Source organism: Podarcis filfolensis (assembly GCF_964270895.1).
Source record: "Podarcis filfolensis genome assembly, chromosome: 4".
NCBI lineage: Eukaryota > Metazoa > Chordata > Lepidosauria > Squamata > Lacertidae > Podarcis > Podarcis filfolensis.
This window is the reverse complement of record NC_139607.1, coordinates 88,970,907-88,988,652: the sequence shown is the minus strand read 5'-3', so window position 1 is coordinate 88,988,652 and position 17,746 is coordinate 88,970,907. Positions and strand designations below refer to the sequence as shown.

General features: G+C 47.2%; 1 protein-coding gene across 10 annotated transcripts in view; it reads left to right on the top strand.

Annotated features, from left to right (window-relative positions):
- Positions 1-569: 569 nt before the first annotated feature.
- Positions 570-17,746, top strand: part of FAT3 (FAT atypical cadherin 3) — a 455,041-nt gene continuing 437,864 nt past the window's right edge. For 8 of the 10 annotated variants that reach the window (XM_083609376.1, XM_083609374.1, XM_083609377.1 and 5 more), the window contains exon 1: positions 571-740. The gene's annotated coding sequence lies outside the window, so the exon portion shown is untranslated. Of the gene's footprint in view, positions 741-17,746 lie in introns of all 10 variants that reach the window. The other 2 variants (XM_083609369.1, XM_083609378.1) reach the window with 2 other exon arrangements.

Here is a 17,746-nt window from a genome sequence, read left to right as displayed (position 1 = left end):
CCACCTTGAGTTGCGTGGAGGAAGGGGATCATTAAACCGCCAAAAAAAAAGTGGGGGGGGTCCTTATTGACTACCAGACGCCGCGTGCGATGGGACTTACTTCACAGCATGCATGAAAGCCTGCCTGCCCGTCACAAGCGCGAAGAGCCACGCCGGAGCCTGCCTCCTTCTCGGTTCCAAGGAGCAAGAGGGAAGATATTTTATTTTTTGCAGGCGCATTTCAGGCGGCGGTGGAGAAGCCGGGCTCGGTTGCACCGCGTCTGCGTGTGCAAGGGGTTTGTGTGCACGTGAATGTGCGCTTCTCCCCCCCCATCCCCCCCCAGCATCCCCGGCGTTGTGCATCCAGCCAGCCTTTTCTCTCGCGTCGCCGCGCCTCGCGCTCTCTCCCTGCTGGGCTGGCGAGCGAGGAGACGCGGCTCCCCGCATTGGCTGCAGCCGCTGGCGCGCTCTGCCTCTCGGTAGGCTGCGCTGCGATCGTCGGCGCCGCGGGCTGGGAATCGCCCCCTTTCCACCCCTCCCCTCCCAGCACCCCCCCACCTACCCCCCCCCCCGAGTTAGGAGTTGCTACCGAGAGCGCTTCTCCACTCGGCACCAGTCCCGCGCTGCGCGCTGCGCCAGGAAGGCGAGAGAAAAGCAGCGGCGGCGGCGGCGCTTGGCTCCCCGTCTTCCGCCCCCGTCCATGGATACGTTATGCAGAAGGGAAGCTGCGAAGCTCCGGAGCTGATCGGCCTCTTGGAAGGGTGCGTGAGCTGGGCTTTCTTTCTTTCCTTGAAAACAGGCGCCTCGCTTTTCATTTGCCTGGATGAATGGGTTTGGAGAGGGGGATCCGCGATGGAGTCAGCGTGGGGAGAGAGTTGCATGCGAAACTTCCACGCACAGCCAGCCAACCAACCAACCAACCCCGTCCCATCTTTTTGTTGCAAACTTGCCACTGTTTGCAAAAAGCCCAGCCTCTCTCCGGCAGCCGGTTGCGAGCGTGGGAAGCGCCGGAGCCCCGCGCTAACGCGGACCGGCTGGTCGTCTCTTCCCCGCAACGTGTTCGGAGAGGCTTGGTTTGCAGCGAGATCTCTATTTGCTTTCAAGTTGCAAAAAAAAAAAAAAAAAAAAGAGGGGAAAGTTCGTGCTTGTTGTATCTCTCCCCTCCCAAAAAAAGAAAGAATACTCTTTTCCTAGCTCCCGATTTTATTTTATTTTTAAAGCAGTTCTACCGGGTGGCTAAGTTCCTTCCTAGGTCTCTGCCTTCTCCTGCGTTTGGCGCGCGTGTGCTTTCCTCGTTGCAAAAGGGGGATCCCCGGTTTAGGCAGTGCAAGGTGCAGAGCGGCGGCGGGTGTTGCAATTGGGCCCCCCCCCCAAAAAATCTCTTATTTATTGTGTCGGGCTTTGAGCGGCTTATTTCAAACGCGATCGGAAGGGGTTTTTTTGTGGGGGGGGAATGCTGCCGGGGGTGGCCAGAGAGCTGGTTTTCACCTGCTAGCGCTGGAGTCGAGCGGCGATCTCGCTGGGGAAGGGAGCATTTCTGCCGCGGGCGCGAGGAGCTGGGGAAGGGGAGCGGTGGATGTCTCGCCTGCTTGCAGAAAAGGAGGACCGAAGAAGCGCGTTTCTGCATTGCCAAAGGAGGTGTTGTGGGTGGGGAGAGAGACGTGAGAACCGGCCGCGTCTGCTTTGCAATCCTCGCTCGCTGCTGCGTCCCAGGAGCTGCTGGAGAGAGAGGGGAGCCTTGCTTGCATCTTCCGAAGCTGGGAACTTACCGGGGCGGGGAGTTCCGCGGATGTGGAAGCGGGGAGGCTGCCCCGGCTGCGGCTCCTGGGGCGAGCCGGTGGGGTTCCTTTGCCGGAGATTCCTCGCGGGGAGCGCGCACAAAGGGGAGCGGAGAGACGGTCATAGAAGATGCCCCATGGCTGATTCCCCGCCTCACGCAATAGATCACAATGATCCCGCGCTCTCCATAGATCAGTGCGTGCGTCTGTCACGTATGGTAGTGATTTATGTGGAAATTGTGTGGTTTGTAATGCTTTATGACTGCTTCAGTTATGTTGTAGTTATGCGGGTTTTTTCAAGTTGTAAGCCGCCTCGAGCGTGGTTTGAACTGTGGAAAGGCGGCATACTAATAAAATTACGGATGTATGTATCTGTGGACGGGAGGATAGGGCTTACATCTGCCTAGCCTTGGCACTTTAGGTGGCAGGACTAATACACTTCTGGAGCAAACCCGGAATAGATGCCCCTTGCCCCTGAGCTAGTGCAGAGTGCACTCCCCCCCCCCCCAAATCGGTGTGTGTGTGTGTTGGAGATGGACGGTTTTCCAGATCGGAGGTGGAGCGTCTTCCCAGACCTTTCAAGGGGTCCAGTAGCATCTTTTCTCTCTCCACACATTAAGGGCTGGCTTGGGAAAGGAGTTTCAGAGAGATTTCTCCCCTGAGAAATACACCCACCACCCAGTTGAAATCAGCGAGCAATTTTTGTGGTGGCTAGGAAACGGGGTTGTCATAGTGCAACCTTATATGTACTCAGAAGCCAAGCCCTGTGCTATTCAGTGGGTCTTAACTCCCAGTTTAAGTGTGTGTATATCGGATTGCATCCTTAGAAACATTTTATCAAAAACACCCAAAAACATTTGGCAGGGAGGCTGGGAAGGAGAAGGTCTTTTTTGGGGGGGGGGGAGGAAACAGCAGCTGGCAGGTCATTCCTTCTCCCCCCCCAGCAGCCATAGGGGGTGGGGTGGGAAGGCATAAGAGACCCCCTGACGCTTCTGCAGCTAATGATTTTAGCAGCTAAGGCAAAAGATCTTGTGAGCTTTGCTTCCAAGTTCCTAAACCAACCCCCCCCCCCGCGTTTGTGCATTTATTGTTCAGCTTGGGTAAAACTCCCATTATAGAAAGGGGTGGAGAGAAACATCCAGTTAAAACAAATCTAAAGTAACGGGTTTTCCAGATGGTGCTGTAACTTTGTTGGTAAACGTTGCCTGGAAAGGTGCAAACCTCCCCCCCCCCCCCCCCCCGCGCAGTTTCAGTGTGTTTCGGGATATCTTTTACAAACTTTCTTTTACAGCCGGATGGTGTGCAATGTTTGTTCAGAAGCAAGCCCCCCTCCCATCCCAATTCAATGGGGCTTTCTCCCAGGTAACTGGGGGTATAGGGTTGCAGCCCCTAGAGATGCCGCCTTGTGATTTTTTTTAAAGGGAGGGGCGGGAGCAAGGAAATATAAGGTGCAAACAAAGACTCTCCTTTAACTACCCACCGATCCTGTTAAGAGATTAAGCTGCAATTGTTGCCTGCTTTTGTGGATCCTTTCTCCTTCCCTTTTTCTCTCTGTTCCTGCTTCTGACTTTGTTGTTGGGAGAAATTTGTTCCCTCCACCGTCCCACATCCAATTAAAAGGGATGCAAGTGTAAGGGAGCACAAAGGCACCGAAATAGGAATAATAATAATATAAAAAAATTCTCTGCACTCAGGGCAGCCCCCCTGTTCACCTTCTTTCAAAGAAATTGCTTGTGTAGCTGGCTGCTCCTTTCTGTCTCATTGCATAGTGCTTGTTCCTTTCATTGCTATCAAACAACCACGGTTTTTTTGCAGCATCCTCTGTTGGCTTTTGTGTACTGTCAAAATCTCTGAACCAGCTTCAATCCCGGCTTATTCTCCGCAGGCACAAGGCATTGAACTTCCTTCAGCGTTTAGCAAGTGATTTTTTTCCCCTTTATTTTACACACACACACACACACACACAAACTGCCCTGGCTCTTAACTTTATGAGCGATTGCTCAGGTTGCTTGCAAAGAGAGAGGTCTGCTGGATTTAGAAAGGGGGAAAAGATCAACTGTTCGGTAACAGCTGAACTGAGGCAGTTTCCTTGGAAAAGCTGCACTCTCATTCACACACACACACACACACACACACACACACACGGTCCCTGAGAAGAGGCATTGGAACATTAGCAGAGTCTGGCTCCCTTAGCTGGGAGGAAACCTTGTTCAATTCAACAAGACTTGCTCCTGCATGGATGTGGTTAGGATTGTGCTGTGGTGAAGTGGTAAGAGTGCCCGGCTGAGACCTTGCAGACCCAGGTTCAAATCCTGACTCGGTTGCATAGCTCGTGGGTGACCTTGATGCCGCCTGAGCCTACCTTGCAGGACTGTTGCAGAGGATCAAAAGAGCAAGGAGCACTGTGCATATCGCCCAGATCTCTTTAAAGAGGGACATTGGGAAAAGCAGACGTTTCAGAGATTATGCATAGCAGCTTTCGCAGGGAAATGAAAGCACCAGCAAACATTTTGAGTGTGTTCCTTTAAAAAAAAAAGTTTGTTAACATAACTGCATTTGTTATTATTATTATTTTTTTAAGTTTGTTAACTTAACTGCATTTGTTATGAGAACTCATTCCAGCCACAAACTCACTTAGCCTTAGACAAACTGTTAGCCTCAACACGTTTCTGTAATAGGAGGAGGACAAAATTCACTGGATGTCTGGTTGTTGTAAAGTCCCCCCCCCCCCAATCCTGTGCAGAATTAGGCAGTTGGAAGATGCACTTGGAAAGGCAGCACTTAACCCACCTCTGGGTTAAAGTCCTGCGTAAGGGAAAGACACAGGCAAAAGGCTCTTCAACCTCTTGCCTGCTAGTGTGGATTGCAAGTCGCAGATGCTCCACACAGTGACTCCTGCATAAGACACAGGCAACTGGCTCTTTAACCTTTCATCTACAGTGGTACCTCGGGTTAAGAACTTAATTTGTTCTGGAGGTCCGTTCTTAACCTGAAACTGTTCTTAACCTGAGGTACCACTTTAGCTAATGGGGCCTCCCACTGCCGCCGCGCGATTTCTGTTCTCATCCTGAAGCAAAGTTCTTAACCCAAGGTACTATTTCTGGGTTAGCAGGGTCTGTAACCTGAAGCGTATGTAACCTGAAGTGTCTGTAACCCGAGGTACCACTGTACTGGTGTAGATTGCAAGTCGCAGATGCTTCACACAGTGACTCCTGCATAAGACACAGGCAAAGGGCTCTTTAACCTTTCATCATCTAGTGTGGATTGCAAGTTGCAGAAGCTCCATGACTTATGCGTAAGATACAGTTGTACCTCTGGATGCAAATGGTATCCGTTCCGGAGCCCTGTTTGCATCCTGAAGCGAATGCAACCTGTGTCTGCGGGTCACAATTCACCGCTTCTGCGCATGCGCGTGATGTCATTTTGAGCGTCTGCACATGCACGAGCGGCGAAACCTGGAAGTAACATGTTCTGTTACTTCCGGGTCTCCGTGGAGCGCAACCCGAAAACGCCCAACCTGAAGCAACTTTAACCTGAGGTATGACTGTACAGGCAAAGGGCTCGTGAAACTCTCGTCTCTTGGTGTGGGTTGCACAAAGCCTCACAGCTGGCACTGCCCTACAGATGTCCTCAGGTGTTAAAATTGACAGAGCCTGGCCTCTTGGTAGTCGTACACACACACACACACACACCCCTCTGAAGCTGGGGGGTTGCTGGTGGGCCAGGAGAGGACCTTCTTTGTGGAATTCCCTCCCCAGGGATTTGTGTATGGCACCTTCACTATATAGCCTTCCTCATATGCTGAGGACACACCTCTTACACCCCAGACTTCTTATTAATTATTATTATTTATTAAATTTGTGTACCACTGTTATACGCGTAGATCTCAGGGCACTTCACAACTTGAGGGGGATAATTTTAGAGCCCACTCAGTTTGAGGCTATCGTCATGAAATGTTTTTATTGTTATATTTTGCATTGTTGTGACACGCCCTGGGACCTTACGGTGAAGGGCAGGTAATAAAAAAAACCAAGCAATGATTGTTCAGTGTCGGCCATCCTTAGTGCACAGTGAAGCTAAATATTTGAATAGTGGTTCAAAAATGGAGACACCCCCCCCCACATTTAGTCAGTGATTCTGGATGGGCGAAGTGCCCCATCAAATCCATATATTGTGAGTGCAGGGCCAGATGTTCGTAGGTATTAATCACACTAATAAAAAGATATGTGGATCTTATTTATTTCCTTAACGAAATATTTGTACTTCCTTTAGACAACAGCCCTCTGGGCAGCTTACATTATCATTTAAAATAACAAGTTAATCAATAAAGTGACACAAATGTTTTTTGTTTTTTTAAATGTTAAACAGCAGCGGCACAAGAAAAAAAGAGGGTGGAATTAATTGAACCAAGTAAATAAATCTGCTTTCATCTGGTGCTTCAAAACAGGCAAACAAAGAAACAGGATGGTGTGGTTTAGTGGTTAGTGTAACAGGCTAGGATTGGGAAGGTACACATTTGGTTCCCTTCTCTACCATGAGCTCCACTGGTGGACGTTGAACCAGTCACTATCTCTTGGTGTGTAGTCTATATTGCAGGGTTGTTGTGAGGATCAAATGTGAATAAAACTCCATATACCGTATCTTTCGCCCTATAGGACACACTTTTCCCCCTCCAAAAATGAAGGGGAAATGTGTGTGCGTCCTATGGGGCGAATGCAGGCTTTTGCTGAAGCCTGGAGAGCGAGAGGCGTCGGTGCGCACCGACCCCTCTCGCTCTCCAGGCTTCAGGAAGCTATCCGCAAGCCTTGCGCGCCTGGCGGGAGTTCCCGCAGGCTCGCAAGGGTGTGGGCTGCAGCCTGCAGCCTGGAGCACGGGGCGCCCTCCGGAGGACGCCCTGTGCTTCGCGCAGGTGTCCACAAGACTTGCGAGCCCGGCGGGAGTTGCCGCCGGGCTCGCAAGGCTTGCGGATAGCAGCCTGTTCTGGGGGCTGGGGGGGGGAATAATTTTTTTTATTCCTTTTCCCCCCCAAAGAATGAGGTGCGTCCTATGGGCCAGTGCGCCCTAGAGGGTGAAAAATACGGTATGTTAACGTCAGCACCTTGGGGGGAAGGATGGGATTGGAGGTATAATTGAAGTCAGAATACAGATATTCGTATAGCAATCACAGTGCTTCATAAATATGGGGGACACATGGCTTGCCATTAGTGCATGTGAAAATGATCTAGGAGTCTTGGTGGATCACAAGTTTAACATGAGTCATGAGTGTGATGCAGCAGCAAAAAAAGCTAATGCTATTCTAGGCTGCATCAACAAAAGTCTAGTATCCACATCAAGGGAAGTAATAGTCCCACTCTATTCTGCCTTGGTCAGACCACACCTGGAATACTGTGTCTAGTTCTGGGTACCACAATTTAAGAAGGATGTTGACAAGGTGGAATGTGTTTAGAGGAGGGTGACCAAGATGATCAGGGGCCTGGAAACCAGGCCTTATGAGGAACGCTTGAAGGTGCTGGGTATGTTCAACAACAACAACAACAACAACAAAAACAACAACAACATATTATTATTTATACCCCACCCATCTGGCTGGGTTTCTCCAGCCACTCTGGGCTGCTTCCAACAAAATAAACTACAATAGTCGGTTTGACATCTGGTGGGAGGGTGTTCCACAGGACAGGGGCCACTACCAAGAAGGGTCTCTGCCTGGTTCCCTGCAACCTCACTTCACGCAGCGAGGGAACTGCCAGAAGGCCCTCAGCGCTGGACCTCAGTGTCCAGGTTGAACGATGGGGGTGGAGACACTCCTTCAGGTATACTGGACCGAGGACTGAGAGGGGATAAGATAGCCATCTTCAAATATCTCAAGGGCTGTCACGTGGAGGATGGAGCAAGCTTGTTTTCTCCGCCTCTGGAGGGTAGAACTCGAACCCATGGATTCAAGTTACAAGGAAGGAGATTCTGATTAAACATCCGGAAATACTTTCTGGTGGTAAGAGGTGTTTGACGGTGGAACTGTCTCCCTTGGGAGGTTGTGGTCTCTCCTTGGAGCTTTTAAAGCAGATTGGATGGCCATCTGTCATGGATGCTTTAGTTGAGATTCCTGCATTGCAGCGGGTTGGACTAGATGACCCTCGGGCCCCATCCAACTGTATGATTCTATGATTCATATGCATTTGTAAGCAGCTTGTAATCCTCCCAATAACCCTGAATAGTAGATCAGCATCATTATTGGCATATTATGGCTATCATTTCCTGGTGGGCTGTTGGAACTTGGGCAATACGGCGTGTTTTTTGTACACTGTGAAGTATATATCTAAGCATGTTTATATTATAGCTAATCAGAGCTGAATAAGAGCCTAGCTGGCATTTTCTGATCAGAAGGATGCATAGTCTTATTTGGGACTCAACTCTCATTCCACGGAGAATTGACAAAATTCTGTTGCAAAGCACATGGAGGGAGAAATGTTGAATTATGTTATGTGCAGGAGTGCAGAATTTGTGTGGATTTTGCAGGAGCAAAGCAAGAGGGGAACAGCAGCAGATTGTAGCCTGCTTCTGTGCAGCAGTCTTTTCCTCCCAGAGCCTCTGTGGGCATTGCACATCTCAGTTAACACACTTCGCAGGTATTCCACTGTGCAGGAGAAATGTTGCTTAGGAGATGGCTCTTAGGGGCTGTGCTGTGTTATTTACTGGCAGTAATAACAGGGAAGATGGCTGCAGTGCTGTCCTTAATGCCACTCACCTCTTTTGCCCGCGCCTTACTTGTTTGCTACTCTCTCCCTCCATCTTCCCCACAGACAGCATCTCTTGTGGCGGAGTTCTCTTCAGTGCCATTATCCAGGACTGCAGTATGACCCGCCGCAACCCTGTTTGATGGATTGTGTCAGGGTGATAACAGTGAACAGGCCAGTTGTACAAGAGTTTTGGGCCTTGCAGCTCTGCCTGAACTGGCACGTGGCTCTCTATCCTGCTTCTAATGGAAGTTGCCTTTGGAGTTTGTACAGCACAGGTAACAACAGCACAGGTAACAATTGAGCAGTGAGAATCTGCTTGCTTGGGGTTATAGGGAGATTTGCACCCCCCACCCCCCACCCCAATGCATGAAGGCAGGTGGAAGGGTCCAGAATCCATTTTGTGCATCATGCATCTAGGCGCCAATGCGCCCCATTCTCTTTGCAACTTAACATATGCTCAGCAGGGGGCTTGGTTGGCAAATGTACAGTGGTACCTCAGGCTACATATGCTTCATGTTACATATGCTTCAGGTTACAGACTCCTCTAACCCAGAAATAGTGCTTCAGGTTAAGAACTTTGCTTCAGGATGAGAACTCGTTCAGCAGTGGCACGGCGGCAGCAGGAGGCCCCATTGGCTAAAGTGGTGCTTCAGGTTAAGAACAGTTTCAGGTTAAGTACAGACCTCCGGAACGAATTAAGTACTTAACCCGAGGTACCACTGTATTGCTGGTTCAGCAGGGTGATAGCCCCTGTAGACCCAGCACTGCCTTATGTGTTCGATGGACGTGCGTAATGGGTTGTGTTAAGACCCTCCCCCATCAAATTACGACTGGAGTTGCCAGCCTTTTTGGAGTACAGTGGACGCTCGAGTTGCGAACGTGATCCATGCGGGAGGCACATTTGCAACCCACAGTGCCGTGTCTGTGCAAACATGGGTCGCGATTCAGCGCTTCTGCACATGCGCAAAGTGCGATGAAACCCGGAAGTAACCCGTTCCAGTACTTCCAGGTTCAGCATGGTGCGCAACCCGAAAACGCGCAACCTGAAGCGTCCATAACCCGAGGTATGACTGTATTTGGGATTCTGAGGAAGCGTGGTTGGTGCCAGGCACAAAATGGCTGCTGTGGGAGCAAGTTACGGTACAAAATGGCTGCCACATCCAAAGAGACAATGAGGCTGCCTATTATCAGCCCCCTTACCCAGTCAATAGGACGGGGGTGGAAGACATCTATACTGGGAGGGTATTGCTTTTGTTGGTTCGTTTGTTGTTTTGTTACGAATTCTGTGCTTTTATACTGTAAACTGCCCCATGATCTTTGAATGGAAGGCGGTATAGAAATCTAATCACACTAATACCAATTGCACAGCAAAACCCTTCGCTCCTCTCCTCTGTTCAGACTGGATAAGAGGGGTGGGTGATCAGTCCTGCCATCCAAGGAAACGTGGCCATATTTAAGGGGGCATGCTCAGCAGGTGGATTTGATTTAAATCAAATTGATTTAAATCGCATTTTAAATCGCTAGTCAGTAAGACTTGATTTAAATCACGAGTCAGTAAGAATTTATTTAAATCATTATTATTTTTTTACAGAGAGACTCATTCTTGCTGGTATAATCTTAATATTTACAACCAGTTGAAGGTTTCATTTTTGGAATAATAAATTTCAGCGTAGTTTTTACAATTATATAAAAAATGACTGATTTGCTTATACTATTAGAAACACGAAGGCAGATAATTATGAAATTATTGTGAGGTTTAATAAGTTAACTGCTTATATTTGGACAACTTTTCCGCTGTACTTTATTGGAAGGAGAAAAATAATCATTTCCTTGGTAACAGTTTAAACAATTTATTTAACTAAAACAGTAACATTATAGCATATGCTCCATGTTTGTTAACTGATGTGATTAAAAGGGTTTTAAAAAAACAAACAACTTAGACTGAGTTTTAGCACACTTGAAAAACTTAAAACAAACCCTTATTTCCTGATGAATAGCCTCTGGACTATAATGTAACTTAAATAGAAAACTATCTTTAGAAATTTTTTTCCTCCAAAAGCATTTTATTTTAAAAAAACTGATTTAAATATTAAAAAAATCTGATTTAAATTTTAAAAACCATTGATTTTTATCCACCCTGGTGCTCAGTGAAGGAAGGGCTTAGCCAATGTAAACAGGCAGCGAGCAGGAATGCTTCTCAAACGTTTTCTGAGGGGAGGTTGGCACCGAAAGCCCGGTATTGAAAAGTCGGCAAAGGTGGACAAAGCGAGTCCTTTATAGATCCTGAAATGATGCCTCAAATGGTTCCTGCCCTATCTCTAGTGGAGAGGGGATTCTGAAGTCTGGGCGCCATCTTGGAAAAGGCAATGTGCATCTGTGCAGGTGGTGGAAGAACCAGAAGGCCTTGTTCTGCAGATCTTCAGGAACAGGTAGGCCTGTGTGAATTTTCGGCCTTCACCAACAGTCCTTAGGGATGAATCCAGGCATAACACAACTTCCATCCACCTATGTGCACATAGGATAAACGGTGTATGTTTGTGTGTTTTGCTTTGTTGGTGGGCATCCATTGTTTATCCCTCCATTCCCAACACGGTGGTATTCGTCGGCTGTTGAGTCTGATTCTGGATGCAAAGGGGATTTTATTGTGAGACAGTATTGGATTACCGCCGGCTGGTAACTTCAAGAATTCTCATGGTGGCATCAGCAAAATCGGGGATTTCCCCCAACAGAAGTATTTGTTGGTATCTAGTTACGCGTGTGCAAGTTGGGTGGGGCAAGCCAGGAGTTCTGTTTATTTTTTGAAAAGCGTGAGTGAGAAATGATGTTTTGCATGCTGGTGTTGAAAATATATAATAAAGCTTGCTGGGACTTGCCCGGTGTAATCCGATTGCAAGTAATATTTCACTCATTTTGACCATAACACCTGCTACAACACCTCCTTTTTCTTCCCATGCTTCAAAGATTGCCTCAGCTGCTGAAAAGTAGTATCATTTGGAGTGGGGTGGGGGGGAATGGTGAATTTAATTGTAGCTTCAGGACTAAGTGAATCAAATTCCAAACTGACTGATAGACTGCACCCACTTGGAAGTTATAAAGAAAGGTTAAACACAGGGATGGGGGGAAGAATACATTTGCTCTGTCTTTTGCAGTGGGCCAACTTAATGCTCTCAAACTTGCTAGTGGATTGGAACATGACTTCTGGTCTTTGGATTTTGGAACTTGACTTCTGATCTTTGGATTTTGGAACACGTTTTCTGATGCACACAGAAATATGTATGTTGTGTAAAAGATGCATATAAAGTGTGCTTTTTTTTACTGACGAATGCACTGAAAAAAGTGTACGAATTTACGTGAAAAGTGCACACAGTGTGTACACAATGATGCAATGGTATGCAAGGGGTTGGACGGAATGGAACAGATCTATGACTGAGATCTGCTGAAAGTGAAGCGGGATGGAATTAGCTGTTCAGCCCATTCTTAAAGGGTAAAGGGACCCCTGACTGTTAGGTCCAGTCATGGATGACTCTGGGGTTGCGGCGCTCATCTCGCTTTATTGGCCGAGGGAGCCGGCGTACAGCTTCCGGGTCATGTGGCCAGCATGAGTAAGCCGCTTCTGGAGAACCAGAGCAGAGCACGGAAATGCCGTTTACCTTCCCACCGGAGCGGTACCTATTGATCTACTTGCACTTTGACGTGCTTTCAAACTGCTAGGTTGGCAGGAGCAGGGACCGAGCAACGGGAGCTCACCCTGTTGCGGGGATTCGAACCACCGACCTTCTGATCAGCAAGCCCTAGGCTCTGTGGTTTAGACTACTGCGCCACTCACATCCCATTCTTAGTTACACACAATCTCTTTTTTTGTATATAACAATTTATTGATTTTCCAAAGTAACAAAAAATAAAAACAAGAACAATACAAAAACAAAACAAAACAAATTGACTTCCCTCTAGTCTCTTCCTTGGTTCCATTGTTTGTCAATATACCGCATGTCCATTGTTCAGTCTATAAGCTGTTTAAATTACTTATTATCCATCGCATAACAAAATTACAAGTAATTTTTAAAACCCTGCTAATGTATTAACCTGTGTACAATTCTTCTGTATATATGCAATAAACGTCTTCCCTTCTTTAAATTCGTTGTCATCTCTTCCTCTTAGTTTCATTGTCAGTTTTGCCATTTCAGCATATTCCATTAATTTAACTTGCCAATCAAGTTAAATTCTTTCCAGTATTGTGCAAATAATGTCCATGCAGCCGTAGTTGCATACATAAAAATAGTTATGCACAATCTCTTCCAGTTATTTATTAGCATTCAAAGTTTCATAATAAATGGGCATTTATTAAAATATTAATTTCTAATTTAACACCATATCTTGCCTTAGAAGCACCTGAGCACATACAGGTGAGGCTTAAGTGCGTAGTGTGAAGTGGATGTAATGAGAGTGTAAATGCCAGTTTTGCCTTGGGATACGAGGCTCTTACACACTGGGCTCTTCAATAACATCTCGCTTTGCATATACAAATTGTTATGGCATTCAAGCGCTCTCAAAGAAGGAAGAGCTAGGCAGTGCTGCAGGGTGGAACATTTCAACGGCTCTCTGATTGAAATGCGTCCTTGACGCTGTTTAACACTGAGGTTTCGGAATCCATCCTCCCCGGCGTTAGGGTTAGAATCAGAGCATCGTAGAGTGGGAAGGGATTCTAAGGCCCATCTCACCCACACTTCTGTAGTGCTTCACATGCAACTTGTGGGGTGGGTTTTAATAAGTAGCAGAGGGCATTAATTGCAGTTTATTCCTCCAGTCGCTCTTGTGTGTTGGTTCTGCGTTGACTGTTGCAGTGCATCCCCATTTGCGTGGCAAGGTCCTGAACCCTTCCCCATTGTAGAATAAAGACACTTGACACCAGAATTTAGGTTAATGGGCTGAAAAAAGGCCACAACTTCATTGATTACAGAATGTGAGTAGTACTGGCTTAGGCATTGAACCAATGACTATATCTGACTCCTGCCCGTCGGCCGGGAGTCTAGTAAGGGTTAACCACTGATAGGAGGAGCCCTGTTGGTGCACATCAACTAGGAATTCCCCCAGGGTCACCGATAGGGGTCGTGCTATGGCCCTGGCCCCCGTCTGGGCTTCAGACAGAGGACACCCCCCCCCCCCCGGATTCCTTTAACGGAATACCCTTGAAATAGGAGGGGTAGGTGATGGCTGCCACCTCCCCTCCCCTCCAACCGAATACTCCAATGCCTAACCGCCAAACCTTACAAAGTTTTGAAGATTTGCTACGAGGTAGGCGAAAACCCAAGTGGCTGGTGCCAATTTGCCAAGTGGAAAAAAAAAATTCCTACCAGGCCTCCGGGACAACCAAGGCGACCAACCGAGGTCCATAGCAAGGTCAAAGGATAAAGACCTAACCTTAGGGAGGGAGGGAGAACTGCGCAAGTGGGAGCAAGGTAAAAGAGGGCACAAGCTTGGTTTAAATGGGCTAAGCCACGCCCCCTTCCGCCGATCGGACTGGCCAATATGAAATGACATGGCAAGGAACTCCCTGTGACGCGGAGCTCCCTAAGCTCATGATCTGCCAAGAACGTTGACTTCCTGCGAGGGGAATTGGCTTTATTATAATTGTATAAAATTACAGTGGTACCTTGGAAGTCGAATGGAATCCGTTCCGGAAGTCCGTTTGACTTCCAAAATGTTTGGAAACCAAGGCGCAGCTTCCGATTGGGTGCAGGAAACTCCTGCAGCAATCAGAAGCCACCTCGGACATTCGGGTTCCAAAGAACGTTCGCAAACTGGAAAAGCCACTTCCAGGTTTGCGGCATTCGGGAGCCAAAATGTCCAAGTACCAAGGCGTTTGGGATCCAAGGTATTGTAGAATTTTAGAAGGTTGTATATTCATAGAAGGGGGAATGGCTGTGATTCTCATGAAGGCACTCTGCATCTCTTCCCCCCCCCAACCCTAACGGGTCTGCACCTCTGAATTTGCCTCTGCGCTACTTCCAGCTGCCATCCCTGCAGCAGATAAAGGTGTTTTTCCCCCACCTCCCTTTATTTTTCTCTTTTTCCGATCTCTGGCAATACTGGAGGGTATTGATGCTTTTGAAGTCAATGTATAGGAAGGAAACCCAGCCTCAATTGACTCTGATGGGTCAATGTCAGGGCCTAGATTAGCCATGGATCTTTCCTGGCTTAGTCATGATATGTGCCAAACCGCATTAGTTTTAAACACACATTTAAACCAGGGCATGATCCACCTTCAGCTAAGCACTTTTAAAGGCCTACTGACACCAACGGGGGGGGGGGATTTGGGGATGTGCTTAACTGCCCATTGAAAGGAAAGGGATTTAGAAATGCTTAACTTTTTGACTACATCGTGCTCTGAGAAACCAAAGCATGTTTGACATTTCACAGCCATAATAGTTAAACAGATTATTTCAGCCCTGTCAACATGAGAAATAAGTATGCATGTACTTTAAAAATAAACACAATCATAATCTTGGTATCTTCAGAGACTGGGAGGGGGAGAAAGAGAGGAGGGTTCACCTGCTTTCTCAAATCCCAGTTGACTTCTAAGTTTTGAAAGAGTTAATCCAGATGAAGAGAACAGTTTTCTGCACGGGGGCGGGGGGGAATAAGAAAACCCTTGCTGCCATCCTGCACAGACTTAGGTTGCTTAATTCACATTGAAGATGCTGGAATATAAGAAGCCTAATTATGTGCAGGATTGCAGCCAAAAGCTGGATTATCACTTCAGCAGGGATGCTGATGGAAGACTTCTGCCGGTTCAGTGGTGAGATTTTCCTTAACACCTCATTAGCAATGTGCGCCTCATGACTATTATTGGATCCCCAGGTTCTCCCAACCTCTTTTCGTTGAACATTTCAGCATCGGCTTGTTTGCTGCACCACCATGGCCTGCCCTCTGCAACACTTTGGCAGAACCACTGTGAGGAGCCCAAAATATGGTATTGCAACTAACAGTTCCTGCCTCCTCCGTCTGAGGAGCTTTTTTGCTTATTAGTTTTGTTTTTATTGTTATATTTGTATACCACCCTTCATTCTTTCTTTTTTCAGTTTTTGAGAGTAAGTCCACAAGTGGCTATTAGTTATAATGGCTTAATAGGACCTCCATATTTAGCGGCAGTGTATCACTGAACAGTGTTAGAAACTCAGCTATATGAAGATGAAATGATGAAGATGAAATACTTTATTGTCACTTGTACAACTTGCATACAGTGAGATTACACGAGCACCCCCCACTCAGCTCTCTTAGTCTTAATTCCCCTCGTTTACTGACGCACACCCACCAAACCCGAAAGTCAGTTGCCCTGTTGTTATCTTTTCATTCAGCAGCCTAACAGCCCACGGATAGAAGCTGTTCTTTAACCTGTTGGTGCGACTAATCATGCTTCTATATCTTCTGCCCGAGGGCAGGAGATCAAGAAAGTGCCAGCCGGGGTGTGAATCATGCCTGAGAATTTTCCTCACTCTCCTGAGGCAACGTTCTTCCGCTATTTCATCCAGTGGATTCACAGGACAGCCCATAATATCTTGTGCTGTATTCACCACCCTCTGTAGGCACTTCCTATCAGATGATGTCAAACCAACGTACCACACCGTGATGCAGTATGAAAGGACACTTTCTATTGTTGACCGGTAGAAGGAGATCATCAAATGTTGATTGACACCATTCTTTCGCAATACTCTGAGGAGATGGAGTCTCTGTTGGGCTTTCTTGGGTCGTATTGATTTTCCAAGTAAGGTCTTCACTGAGCTAAGTGAAGCTAGGTGCCAAATGGCTCCTTAAACCAAGGCTGCAGTCGCCAAAACCGAATGTCTAGTTGCCGTTTTGGGGCAAGACGGCTGCAATGTCTTGTTTTTCAAACAGTGGACTGACTGTGATTGATTCTCAGTTAAGCATATGACTAGTTCAGAAGACAACCTTGAGCTTGGTTAAGAACTTAAAGAGGAAAAGTCAATTGATCCAGGACCAGTCTACATATTTATCAGCCCATTCCGACCTCTTTTTCTTAATGGTGACATGGACCATTCATAATGTAAGGATATTCTTCACAACTGTGAGCAGGGCAGTGGGGTGGGGTGAGTAACGGCAAGCGACAACAATTAACTATAACGTCGTTCACGGCTCCTGCTCAAGCTGCACAGAAAGAGCATTTTGGACCCTGAAGTTCAGTTGAATTGTGCAGATGAAATGTAGCTGATGGAATTCTAGAGGGTGTGCTGTTCGAGTGTGAAAACAGTCCGGATCCCCAGGCATGCACCTCCAAATGGTGGAGTTGCCAGGTGCCATCCTGCCACCTGAACATCTTCACTAGGTTGCACGTGGTCGAAAGCCAAGTGTAAAATGCGCCTGGCTAATTTCTAACGCTGACACTGAATATCGCTTGGTGGGGTTGGAATCATTGAACAGAGGGCTGTTTCTTTCAACCTGTCCTTGTGCGTTTCCCAGAAGCGTTAAGTTGGCCCTTATGGAAAGCAGAATGCTGGCCAAAGTGCACATGTGGTCTGATGCAGCAGGGCTCCTTTTCCCATGGTTCACTTGGCCAAACTCTGCATTCGGCATTTGCATTTTTCTGCGTTGTGAGTTTGCAGCTTCAAACATGCATCCACTACCGTGCACATGTCAAAATAGTCTTGTTATCATTTTAAGGACTCTTCTTGCTTTTGCTACTTCTCCTCCTCCTCCTTTCAGATACCCTTGCGCCTGCATTTCCTGATGTATCACTTACTCCTCTGAAACAGACAGTCCGCTCTCCTACTGTCGCATAAATGCATATTAGCGGATCATTGTTGATGTTGCTTCCCCCTATCAGGACCCAGGCTAACAATTTTTTGCTTGATAGGGTTTTCCCCCTCAGTATTCAATTTCTTCCTTGTATGCTCTATCCATCAATTTGCCTGCTATATCTACTATAGCCTGGACTGGACCACATCAGTGCAGAGTGTGTGTGTGTGTAGATTTTGCTGCATAAGTAACAACCCGGGCAATTTTGCCATCAGCTTTAAAAAAACCAACAACAACCATGCACGCACAGACGTGTGCATTTTCGCACTGATGGAGAAAGGACTTTTTGTGCTGTTTTGAAAATGTCGATAATATACTGTCTGATACAGCTTTGGCTGGCACACTGGTATCAGCCCGTAACTCTGAAATTGGAGACATTGAGGATGATGGACATTTAGAAGCCGGCATGTCTGCTATGGAGCCTGCAACAATCTTTTCAGTGCA